Here is a 13,537-nt window from a genome sequence, read left to right as displayed (position 1 = left end):
TTGTACTGCTGGATCTGATGGTCTTTGGGTTTTAGACCACCTTATACGTGTTAATTTGGGGTTATACTTCCTTAAGCAGAGAGTTTATTTTTTTTCTGCCTTGTGCTGCGGGATCTGATAGTCTTTGGAGTTTAAACCACCTTGTATATTGATAATTTGGGATCGTTTTGTTCCTAATCTGTTTTAGTGTGGACGATCCTGATGGTCTCGCTTCAAGACCACCTTATACGATTTGATTTTGGGTCCTGTCGGTAATTCTAGGTATTTGTTGATGGCTGTCACCTGGGTTTGAGTGGGTTCGTAGAGGTGTTAATTTTCATGCCAGATGTTGTTTAAGAGACAATAAGACTGTTAAAGAGTAAGCTAGGAAGGGAGTATAGACAATAAATTTTTTTTTTAATTTAAGTTTAAATTAAATTTTTTAAGTTTGATTTTTTCGTCTTGAATTCCTTATTTATTTTGATTCCTTCCTTATCTTATTGGTTTGGAGAGAAAACCTGTTTTATAGTTATTTGTATGTTATTATGAAGCCATGTTTTAATTAATTCCTATTTTCCTATTTTGTGGTCTTAATTGGTTTTGATTATTCGGGCTATCAACGGCTGTGTCAGTCTGTGAACCCACGAGACCTAGCCAGCCATCATAATTCCCAAACAGTGATTTTGTATTATTTTTGACTGATCTTGATTTACTTGTATTTCTTTTAATTATAATTAGATTAGATTCGTACTTAGTTGGTTTTTATTTTGCGGGGCTATGAACGGCTGTGTCAGTCAGTGAACCCACGAGACCTAGCCGGCCGTCATAATTCCCAAACAGTGATTTTGTAATATTTTGGACTTGTATTGATATGCTTTTTTAAAAATTTTTTAAATTAGATTAGATTCGTGTATAAAACTTATGATGTTTTCGAATGTTAGATTGATATTGGGGTTTGTGTTCAGACTGGAGACTGCCCCTACTTTTATGGTAAAAGCGCGGACGCGAACGAAAACAGCCCTACACGGTTTCGAGTCGGAACACTAAAATAGTTTGATGTGAGGGATAGAGAGACGTCAAAGAGCATGGTTCATGATACCAATGGAAAACAAATGAAATACGCATTTTTTTTTCTTCAAAACACAACATTTTTTATTCAAATAACTCACAACTAACAATTAACATTTTTAAAAACAATTTAATAATTCAATTCAACAACAAAATTTTTTCTCAATAAATTATCTATTTTGGACAAGGTTGACAATGTTGTGAAATAAATTGAGATTTCCACTGTTGGAAGTCATTGGGCCATTGATGTACACTATGTTTGCTAGCTAGAGACAAAAAATAACGATAATGGTCACAAAACCATTTATCTACTTTCTGATCGTTTCTAGAAGAATGGCGATCAAAATAAGTCACTAAATGTTCTAAACAATATCCAAGACTGCATTTATGCAGAAAATACACACAATATTGTCCACTCACCAATGAATCTGTGCCGTGTAATTTCACATTATTGAATCGTGTTGTTTGAGCATTTCTTCTCATAAAGTCAATGATATCGTTTTCCAAAGGGGGCAATCCATACGAATCAAAATACTCCGCACATCCTTTTAACACTTCTCCGTTCATATCTTCCATTTTATAGACGGCAGGATGACGGCCATGCACTCGTCCAGTGACATGAAACGATTCAGTGGTCCAGTTGGGCAAGTAACCTTTGTCGAAAGTACCTTTGGTTTTGCCAATGCGCACTCAGTCTCCTACGGCCAACACTTCCCTTTTCTTGGGGACGGCCACCGTCGGGGACGTACCAAATAGGCGACCAGAAACCAGCACTTCGTTGTCGGGAGTCACATCTTGGGGGCACGTCCAGTGCTTCGACGGTAAGATTGGTTGTACGCTTGCACCAGGTGCGGTAAGATGTCGATGTACTTGAGAGTGTGGTGATGCGTAAAATATTTCCACATGCGTTCTTTCAAAGAGCGTTGAAAACGTTTCACGATGCTGGCTTTGGTTTCGGGATTGTCGGTGATGAAAAAATGAATGTCACGTTTCTTTTATTCTTTTTGGAAAGCATGGTTCAGAAATTCGGTGCCTTTGTCCGTTTGCCAACGAAGAGATTGACGACCGCTTTGTTTCAACACTCGTTGCAGGGCTCGCACTAATTCGCTGCTCGATTTGGAAGTTAATGGCACGACCCAGGCAAATTTGGAAAAGACATCGATGACACAAAACAAATATTTGTAGCCGCTATAGTAAAGTGGCCAAATGAGAGACATCGGCTAAATCGGCTTGCCATTGATGATCGATGCCTTCGACTTGGGTGCGACTTCTGGAAAACTTTCGTCGAATGGGTTTGTGTAAAGTGTAGGTAGTTTGTTCTTGTAACCATCGTTGAGCTTGAGGTAAACGGAGACTTTTCAGTCGAGTTTTGGCAGCACGATACAATTTCTGAACTCCTACGTACCCTGCAGGATGGGATGAATCGTATTAAATGCTGGCTAACACCTTCTCCATATTTTAGTTTGTTAATAATTCACCCGCTCTTCGCTGATGCTACTTTCAACGGAGGGAATGGGTGGCTTGGAAACGGCTTTACGTGTCCGATGGGCCACAGGAGTAGAAGTCGAAGCTAGTTGTGGAGGTGGTAATGGAATGGCTTTGGTCTTCTTTTCTTTTTTCACTTCTGGTTTCCCTTCTTTCGTTTTCACTTCTGTCGAAGGAGGAGTGGACATCATCTTTTTAACCCAAGCTTTCATTTCTTCTCGTTGAGGTGTGGGGGAAGGGGTCAACAAGGACGCTGCAATCTTACTAGAAATGGGAGCTGCTAACGTTGAAAAACGTCTCGTATCTCTTCTTCCTCAGGCTTTCTTGGGCTGACGTTTTTCATGACCACTGGGGATGGTGGTGGTGGTGATGGTATGGGGGATGAACTTTCACCAAGGTCTTAAAATCTTTCAGAGTGGTTAGAGTTTTTTCGTCTAAAGTTTTTGGTGAAAGAGTTGCAGTCGTTGCAAGAGTTGACCGTACTTTTGCGATTTTTCTGTTTCGGACAAATCGTGGCGATCCATCAACGACTGCAATTCGTGTTGTAACTGGGACATATCGGTCAAATTGGGATTGAGAGGCAAATGCGGGGTTCGTTGTTCTTGCCAAAGATGGTATTCCATCCATCGTTTGTAAGGCACTAAAGCTAGATTTCGTCCTTCCATTCGATGTCAAGGGTCGCATCTGAGATATTGGGACTCCAGAGGTCCTTTTTATCTTGCTCCCACGAGTCCTCCGAGCATGGTTCCCAATACTCCTTTCAGCAAAGGTCCTAACAATAGAGGCACAATTCCTCCACGTTGGAACAACATCTTCTTCTTTTGACGAATGGGGATTTTCTTTTGAACCATTTGGCGAAGAACTTGACGATGTTTGGCTAAGCATTGTTTACGGTGTTTCGACAAAGGGATCGTGCCTTTCAAAACGTTCAAACAACATTCGCACACGGTATCGATGACATCTTTGGAGGCCGTTTGAATGAGTTTTTTTCGCATTAGTGCAGAAGCTTTAGACAGGACAGACAACATTTCCCCATGTTTGACTAAACGACGAGGCAGTCCTTTCCTTTTCTTTCCTTTGGGTTTAGAAGAGGGATGTTTTCTTGGGGGTGACATCTTTGGGTATTCAGGAGCACAAAACACTGATACCCATGCATTGTCTCAGACCTTTTTTATACTGGAACGCGTCGCCACTGATCGTCTTTACGTCGTATCAACTTGATGACAGGCATCACGCGTCGTGGAAGGGTTTGCAACGGACTAAATCGAGTCAGTTCTTGCATGGAAAAATCCAGTAAACTCTGTAACATGTCTGATCTCTCTTGGACTTTGATGTTGGGAGCAGGTGCTTTGTGAGTAGCTGCCACTGCTGCTAAAGAGGAGGAGGGTGTCACCACTGGAGGAGAAGTTCTTGGAGACACGGGTTTCCATGGTGTCATCAACGGAGAAGTGGACGAACTTGAGGCTACCGGAGACGTGGTCACCGTTGTTGCAGGTCGTGGTTTGCGAATGTTAGGTTGCGTCCTGGCCGAAGTGCCTCTCTTGCGTGTATAAGCTATTTTCTGTGGGCTTTTCTTTTCCTGGGGCCCCGAGTGGCCGAGTGGTCTAAAGCGCTCTCCGTTACGGATCACTGCCATCTCACCTCTGTCTGCGTGGGTTCGAGTCTCGGATTCGGCTAATGTGGGTATGTGAGAAAGCCTGCCAGTAGCTTCTCGTGGGTCGGTGGTTCTTTCCGGGGTTTTCCCGGGTTCTTCCTCCACCATTAATACTGGCCGCCATGTATAGCCAATCGCGTGCTGAAAAATGGCGTTAAGCCCTACAACAACAACAACAACAACAACTTTTTCTGGGCTTCTCTGTTTCTGTTCCTATGGGCTTTTCTCTTTCTGGGCTTGTGACCTGGTCTTGACACCGTTGCTCTTTTTCTTCTTGGGGATTCGTTTGGCTTTTTATGAGTGGCTTTTTTCTTTGGGAGAACGTTGTGGGTATTAAGAAAGCATCTTAAGAGGGAGCGAATGATGACACCTTCTAGAGTACCGTTCCCTCCAGGTTTCAAAATGATTTGCTTTTTGGTTTGACTGTCGATACGGGGATCGGCCAGTTGTGTCAAGGCTACTTTGTTTCTATCAAACAAACGTTTGGTTATATGAAGAATATGAATGATGTCTTGCAGCAATTGACGTGCTGTCACCGTAAACCATCCTAAGACTTCCTTGAGACTAGCTTCTAAGACACGAACACGTATTTGTGGATTTTTTTCACGACTGATGTCATACAAGGCACCAATCAATTTGACGGGAAGATGAGACTGAAGAGACGTCATGTTGATGCTGTGTGAGACAGACGAAAAGTGTCCGAGGTGGTTATAGATTGTTTTGGTTAAGTCGAGGACGGAGACATGTACAGGACAGACCCTCCGTCTAGACACCAGTGGTGAAACAAATGGGTAGCAAATCGCAAATAATGGGGGGGGGGTAGTGGGTTTCAAATCGACGAGTAAATAGGCGTGTGGAGTTTGAGTGGCATCGTCGTACGCCTGAGTTAGACAAGGCGTTCCTAACTGTTTGGCTAAGACTTGCACTTGCGATTTATCTCGAGGGCTTTTAAACAAGACCACGTAATGCGCATTGAGACTGATGGTGCGATGGGCTTTACTTTGTTGAAACAAATTTTGAGTGATGTAAACGACACTGGCATTACGATGATGCCCTTTGCGCGTGAACCACAGTTTAATTTCTTCTTCGTCTTCTCCTAACATGTCGTCGAAAATGACCAAATGGGTTTGACGGGAGTCAGAGACGATGCCGTCGTCTTCTTTAGGAATGCTTTCCACAAACACGATGGAATCGCCTTGACTTTCTCGCAAGAGGCTGTACGCCGATCGCCACTCTTTGTAACACCACACGATGCGTTGAGGTGGTCGATCGATCAAATGATGTTTATGTTCAATCAAGCGTTTGACGAATTCAGTTTTGCCTGAACCGCTAGGTCCAGCAATGAGCATGTTAAAGGGATGGCGAAGATACAAAGCCTCCCGACTGACACGATCTAAGCGTTCGTCGATGACTTTGAAAGTGGAGGAAGAGGGAGCAGAGAAGCAGAGGTAGCCATAGTGCAAGGAATGTCACTTGTGACACGAAGACAGCCAAGACAAGATTTTATGTACCTTTTCAGGACACGTTTATTGATGTTTCAAAAATAAACCACGAAAGCCTAAAATACATAAAAGCCAAAGGATTAAGTACAACGATAGAATGCACATCAAAACGATCTAAGTCGAATAGAAACAAGTGTCTGTACAAAATGTTTTGGGTAACCAAGATGTCCTAGGGACAGTGTGTAATGTTCTTATAGTCTCTACATCGGGTAATGTCTGGTTTTTCAAACGACATGGTAGGTCACTTCAATGACTTGGTCCCACTAAAAGTAGGTAGCGACAATTCGGAGACCATCAAGCATGTTCCAGATATGCTGAATCTTGTTGTTTCCACTGGTGAAGTGACACACCGCAACTGAAGCACTTGACTTTATCCCTTCGCCCAAGTAGAAAAATCCGGATGAACTATCGATCTTGGACATTGTCCCTTTTTATATGCTGACCAATATTGACGTGACCGTACGACAAAGTAATGTGGTTGGGAAGCCTCACTCGCTTCTTGTACACGATCTGATAGACTTTTTCCAAGGGTCGACTGACGATTTGGTGAGTGGGTAAACGTACAATCTTGTTCATTTGGTAGGTGGTCACTTTAAAGTTTTCATCCTGTCCAGACTGCAAGGCTTCTTTCAATACGCCAAAGTTTACCACTCGACTGGTGCGATAATTGAGAGTCAATCCTTTCACTTTATACTCCGTGTGCACTTCTCCTTGTTTGTCCTGGTATTCGTAGTCGTAATGTTAGGGCAGTCACTATCGAAACTTAAATTCTTCTCGCCGGGGTTCTTGTCTCTCCGGGCTCCTAAACGGTCTCCTTCGATTTCAGGGTGACGTTGACCTGGGCGATCGATGTAGATGCAACTGTCCGTGTCAAAGTACAGGATACGATCCCCTAACAGTTCTAAAGCTTCGTACAATTTGAAGTGAGCATGGGCTGTCACATAAGCCGCATTGATGACATTTCCAAATTCGTCGGCTTGTACAAAGTCCAGATCTTCGTAATTGACTAAGATCAAATCGTCACGAACAATGTCCACATGTTTCATGTATATGGTTTTGTCGTGAATCATCTGGAAGTAACGGGAAGGTTCTGTCAAATATTCTGTCTTGGGTAAACATGATCGTTATGCCATTTTGCCCCACAAGCAATTTAATATCACTTTGGCAAACGATAGCCTGCCTTCGTTTTTCTCGATGTGGTCTAAAGTGATACCTTCCTGAACCCAGTATTTCTCTTTAAATGTATTTTGGTCTTAGGGAGTGTGATACCAAAAAGGATAGCAGCTGCCTTCTTGTTTCAGTTTCAAAAAGGCATCCACGTAGTCTGCGAAAATGCTTTTCTGAGTTAAGTCACCCTTGTGTATTGTTGTGTCTTGGGAAAGTTGTAAATTTCATACACTTCTAACAGTTGGTATCCGATGTCCAGAAATTTGAACCATTCGACACTAACCCACGTTCTCGTCAAGGCGCGTTCTTCCTGGGTGTGCTGACCAAGCTGGTCTTGGTTGCACATTTCGACACAAGTACGGCACAAGGGAAACATACGTTTTCCTTGGCAATGGTGAGGTAACACGGGATATTACAAGTTGGTGGGAGGCAAAACTTCGCACTTGATCAAGGCTTCGTATTGTCGAATGTGGTTCTGGTCAATGTGTTTCGTCAACAGTTGCGTGTGCCCTGCAGGAAAGCGACAATATTTGCACACGTAAGGATACAGAGTACACACGTCCAAGTATCTGATTTCTTCTCCTTTCTCTTCGTCGGCGTGGTAAGCAAACAGGTGGCCTTTGTCCGTCCTCCGTACAAACTCTCCCTCGGGTTCAGGGGGTCCATCAGCTTGTAACATTCCACGATGCGTTTAAACTCGGGATCGGTTTTCAAGCGGTGATCGTATTCGTGTTCCCACATTTTCACCACTTGGTATCCTTGCTGTTCTAACTTCAATCGTTGCTGACAAGTGACCTGGTACAAGTCTTCCATGGTTCGTTGTAAAAACTGATTTTTAGTGCCACGTTCAGGGTAGCAGACGGGACATCCGTGAAATAAGCAACCGGTAAACTCGTACGCGATCTTGGGGTTTTCTAAGTCCCAGCCATCTACCGAATATGTTCCGATGGTCTTTTCGCCCCCTCCTTTCCGTGCGTGCTGAATCCAGTTGTTTTCCGTGTCGCACAAGCATCGTAGGGCTTTGACCGAGTATTGACATTTGACAAGTTGGTCGTTTGATGACTGACGACAGCCATGGTGTTTTCGGGCACGAATCGTTGGCGATTCACTAAGGAACATTCTTTGGCAATAGTGCAGGCTACTTTCAAAGGATCGACCCCTCCGTGTTCCATGAACAGTTCTCGAAATTTTCCACAGCAACGTCGTAAAATGTCCACGTCGGAACGACACTACTTTAACATTTCTTCCTGAAAGTCGAAAGGGTCAGAGGCATGGGCCTGATACCAAGCGTAGAAAGCTTCTCGTTGTTCGGTGTGCATGTTGTCGGGGTCGTAGTCTTTAGCCTCAGGCAAATGGGGTAGAACGGCATGTTGATTGGCTTCGGTATTGAAAAAGTGTAGAAAGTAGCCCTTGGCCATTTCTTTAATTCAAAACGTTTTAGACATTCGACTCAAAGGCATGGCCAAAGAGCTCATCGAATCTTTAAACTGTACTTGCCCCACTTGCATGGAAATGATTTTGGCTTCGTTCAAAGTCACTTTAGGACGTGCGGTGCCTTGTTCCGTATATTATCTCAAAAGAAACTATTCAGAGAAATTGTGAGCCATCACTGTGGCATGGCGATAACAATCTCCATAACGTTATATATCGTCTTGGCTCCACGTCTCGCCGATGGGGTCTAATATCCATTGGGTGAATTCGGCTAGCGTGTTCGGTCCCCGAAAGATTTTTTCACGTCCTCCAGGAATCTTACTGCAGTGAGGGCAAAGCCTCAAGATAGATTCTTGGATGCACTTTTCGCACATCCAATGAGCCACGCAGAAATTAGGAATGTGAATGCCAGTCTCTTGCATGTATTCGAAATCGACAAAGATTAAATTCCCTTTCTTCTTGTGTTCTTTATGTTCCTCTTGTTCGGGTTGGTATTTTTGAATGTAGCATTGATGTTCCAAGTCCACGATTTGGTGACAAATGTAACATTTGTTCTTTCCTGAACATACGTGTGCCTTGGCACTATTGGTACGTATGCCTTGTAAACATGTAGGGCACACTCTCAGCAGTTGACAAGCACATTTCTGCTATGAACCTTGCGTCTTTAGATGTTGTTGGTAACAGGCAGGGCTGACAAGCTGAACAATGCACTCGTTCTTGTCCTTCGTCCAGACAGGGTTGAGAGGCCAAACATCCTGAGCATTTCGATCCACAATGTTTGCGTTGCTTTCGATTGTTATAGCCATAGTCACATTTCTCACAGTAATATATCTATCCCAGGAATCCGATGATAGTGGTGATGGCATGGAAATGTTCATCGTGATGATAAACGCGAATGTATTTTCCATCTTTAAAATCTTTGCCTCGAAACAACAGAGGTCCGCACACTTCTTGAGGGTGCACTTTCAAGGTGTAGCGTCGAGCTAGGACATTTTGCAATTTTTGCATTTCAGGAATGCCACAGGGTGTGTCTTTGGACAGGCCGGCTTGTTGTAACAGGAGTTCTGCTTCACTTCGTTGTTTGGCTCGGTTCGATTCTCGAATGTTCTTCCAGTGTCTTTTCCATTCTACCATGTTGTTCTTGGTGGCATAGGTTCGTCCCACCACGATAGCCCTGGCTAAACACATTTGGTCTTGATGGTTGTTAATTCGGACGAGACTTGTTTTGGTGCTGCCACGGTCGTCCGCCAATTAGACCTTTTGCTCCCAGTCCATAGGGGAAGAGACACGTGGGTCATGGACAGTGTCGCTTTACCATCGGTGATGTGAAACTGATCATTGGATTGTTGCACATGTTGAATCTTGTCGATGACTTTGGAAGGTGTCAGTTCTGCTGGGCTGCTAAACTCGATCCAAAGAGGGGATTTCAAGCTGTCGTGATGAATGGAAAGTCTCAAGCGATCGTCTTCTTTGGCTTGACATTGATGTTTCAGTGTGGTTAACAAAGAATCCCACACATCGGTGATGAACCCTTCTGCTTTCTCCAACGGTACATCGGACTTGAAATCTTTAAACTTCACCGCGTAGGTGTAAGCTGTCGTTCTAAATTAGAGGAGCGCTCTTCCGTCTCTCGAATGTGATTGTACTTTTCTGGGCTTACTAATGGTGGTGAACTTTGGTTAGGTGTAGAATCGCTGGGTCTGGATTCTGGTTCACTCATGTCATCTTAAAAATCACTGGCATGAATTTGTGCCACGACTTCTGCTATTGTTCGAGGTGATACATCACGCTTCTGCCTCTTACTTTCTTCTCCTTTCTTTACGAATTGATGCGATTGTTTCATCTTGACTGCAAAAAGTCAAAATGACTGCATCTTAAACACCATGGGTTACTTTATATAAAGGGTGTGTGTCTTGCTATTCATTTCACTCTCAAACCGAGCAGAACGATGGAAGAGCCTACACAGATCGAACTTTTGATCAGAGCTTTGCGAGGTGTCAAAGTCAAGATACCTGTTATCATTGTCAAGGAAAATGACATTGGTCTTCAGATTGCCATAAGAAACAACAGGAGCAAGAAGAAGAAGAAGAGAGGGGTTATATACAGAAAGAAGAAGAGGTACCTTCCTCAAGGACGGACCCAGACACGTGTAGAAAGAGAAACAATAGAAGAAAATAAGACGTGGAGTAAGTGAGGTAGAAGTGGAGGAATCACCTGTGAAAGTGAAGAAATTTAAAAAACAGAAAGTGCAGACAGACACAAAAGAAGCTTATGAACATTTTAAAGTGTTATGTTGTGCTATGAATTGAATTGTAAAAGTTGGACCAGAATAGACCAGGCATAAAACATAAGTGTCTCTTTGTTCTGATATTTAGAATAAGAAATTACACTCACGCACTCATACATTCACAAATGCAATAGGGGTGAAAAAGGTTGTTTTTTTTGTTGTTGAGAGTTTAATTGATGTTGGCAATTGAAATACTATCTCTTTTAGAGAGAAATGGGTGGCCCTGAAAAGGGCCTTTGGGTATTTGTTTGTTTAAATCAACTTCAACTGCCTAAAGCCTTTGCCACGACCAAGGCCTACTTCTGGTTTGCCTCTTGTCGATGATGATTGGGTAGAAATCACTGGGGTGGTACGACAGGCGTAGTCACAGGTGTGGGTTGTTTAGCTCGGGAATGTCTTATTCTCTTCGGTCGTAATAAAGCAGTCTGATACATTTGTTTCAGACTTCTTAACTCTGCTAAAAGGTATAAAAGTACCTTGACCGTTTGATTTTCACTACCTTGTTTCTTAGCTGCTTCTTCTTCCTGTCGTTTCCTTCTTACCTCTTCTTCCCGCTGTTGTTGAAGAAGAAAAGCTTGTTCTGCTTCCTTTAGCTGCTGTATAAATTTCTCCAATTCTTTTTTCTGTCTCTCTTTGAAATGATCAGTGAGTGGTAAAGAAGGAGAAGGTACTGGTAAAGGTACTGGTACCGGAACAAATTCTTGCGAGGTAAGAAAATCCACAAAATCCCAATTAAAATTAGCCTCTTCTGGAAATAAGTCCGTGTTGACTTGGGTAGTCGCTGCTATTTCATAGCTTCTCGTCTCCACGATCTGTGCACCCCAAATCATCGTCTTCTTAGTTTCCGTCATGATTGAAAACGGTGTCGCATGGACTGACTGCGCACAGATGCTAGCGCCTCTATATAGGGGATGTGACGTCCCAGACTGCTCTTTTCGGGTTGGACAAATGACTCCGTGTGGTGACCGAATTTTGTAACGCGTGTTTGGATTGGTCAACAAACTCAGTCCGTTTCGATCCTCCCTTTCCCTATAAATAACCCCAGTTCGCTGCATTCCTTCACCTGTTCTCGTCACAAAGATGTGGACCGACGTAGAATCCTCTATTATCGTATTGCCAGTGCCGTTCCGTACGGACTTACCCATGTATGTCAGGTCATCGTGGACCATTGTCAGGATGACTGATACAAGCGTTCGGAAAAGAAGAATTTATGTGGAGAGACAAGGCTGTTTAAAGAGAGATCTACAGACCAGAAGTGAGACAAAGTTTGAGGAAAAGAAGAAGACCAATGCCATGCCCTCTGTGTTAACGCAATGATGTTAACATAAACCCAAAGGCTCTTTTCAGGGCCCTTCATATGCTTCGAAAAGAAATTGCTTTCTTGCCTCCCCACAAATTTATTTTTGTTTCATGTTGTATAAGTGTTAGTCTCTTGTCTGTGTTATCTGTCTGTATTATCTCTACTGTAGTGTATTTTTCCCATTGTCCCTTGATATAAAATTTGTAATAGTCACGTAAATAAGTTTTATTTTAATTTTAAAATGATTGGTTGTTGTCGAGGTCATGATGGGACTACGTGACCTAAGATGTAAACACTTTGTTTCCTTTCATTTCTTAGAGTAAAATGATTGGTTTTCGTCACAGTCATATTAGGCGTACGTGAAATAAACACGATCACGTGACCCCCCTTTCGATTTCACAACTTGGGGATGTTCGAAACTGCGTTTTAGATACGATATAACCTTTGTTTTGGAGAATTATTCTCAGTTAGGCTTTTACTCTGGAAAGTGTTGTGTCGTTTGGAGTTATTTCAAATTATTCGTTTTCAAAAGGAATTATTCTTTTTTTTGATAGAGATATACGTGTGCTCATACGAAATTCTTGAAAAAAAGACATCTCTTACAAAAATGTATTCGGTTTTACCAAAACCGGGGTGATATTTCTTGTTTCTACAAGGAACTGTAGACTTCAACACACTACATGTTACATCATACATCATCGTCTTCAACCTTGGATTCTTCGTCGGGACTCGAACTTGAAATAATTAGAACATTTTATTATTAAGACTGTTTGGAATTGATTCTTAAAACCGTAAATTCGTATTATTTTTTTTTACAGCATTTTCCCAGGGAAATAAATTATTATATTTTTTGAAAGCTTGTTGTTTTTACTCTTTCTAGTGTTACTGTTTATTCGAGCCTAAACACGCAACATAAAACATATTTGTCCAATAAGTTCAGGTTAAAATAGAACCAAATCACGAACGTAGCTTAGGAAAGTTAATTCAGTTATATTTTAGGCGAATTAATTCAACTATGTCTTCAAACTTTATTTTTTTGGCCAAATTTTGGTTTTCTGCACAAAGTCATGTCTCTGTCATCGCAAAACTAATTTGGGGACGAGTTCATTTACACTCATCTGTGCGTTCATACATGTATAGGTGTAGTCAAACATGTGTGCGTTCATACGTGTATAGGTACAGTCAATACTATGAATTTGAATGATACATATAACGAAACAAATTTTTTGTCAACATCTAAACTTAACAATAAACCTAGTGGCAACTTTGATTTCAAATGCTCTATATTAAAAATTGATGGTAGTTGTAGACTGTTTGGAAACAGTCTCAATATCACATAATTAAGACAATCGTCACTGCGAAATGGCCTGGATTATTCGTTGATGCGGAAAACCTGGTCTCTCCCAGTGAGGACATTTGATGTTTTTTATATATACAGACCACATTTTTTTTAATTACACCAAGGATACTAAACGGCTGTTAAGATAACATTTTGCAATTAAATCAAGGCTATCAGAAACGCCCATAGGATGTGCTGGAGACAAGGCAGCAAGCGATGAGCGGAGCCCCAAGCGAAAAAAAAATGCAGTGCGGAGTTGATTTCCGTCGGCATCGCGGGTCCACTGAAAGCGCGGGGCCCAAGGCAGTTGCCTCGTTAGCCTTGC

Source organism: Sinohyriopsis cumingii, chromosome 17, assembly GCF_028554795.1.
Source record: "Sinohyriopsis cumingii isolate HCF-2022 chromosome 17, ASM2855479v2, whole genome shotgun sequence".
In the NCBI taxonomy this organism is placed as follows: Eukaryota; Metazoa; Mollusca; class Bivalvia; order Unionida; family Unionidae; genus Sinohyriopsis; species Sinohyriopsis cumingii.
Note: the sequence above shows the minus strand (reverse complement) of the source record.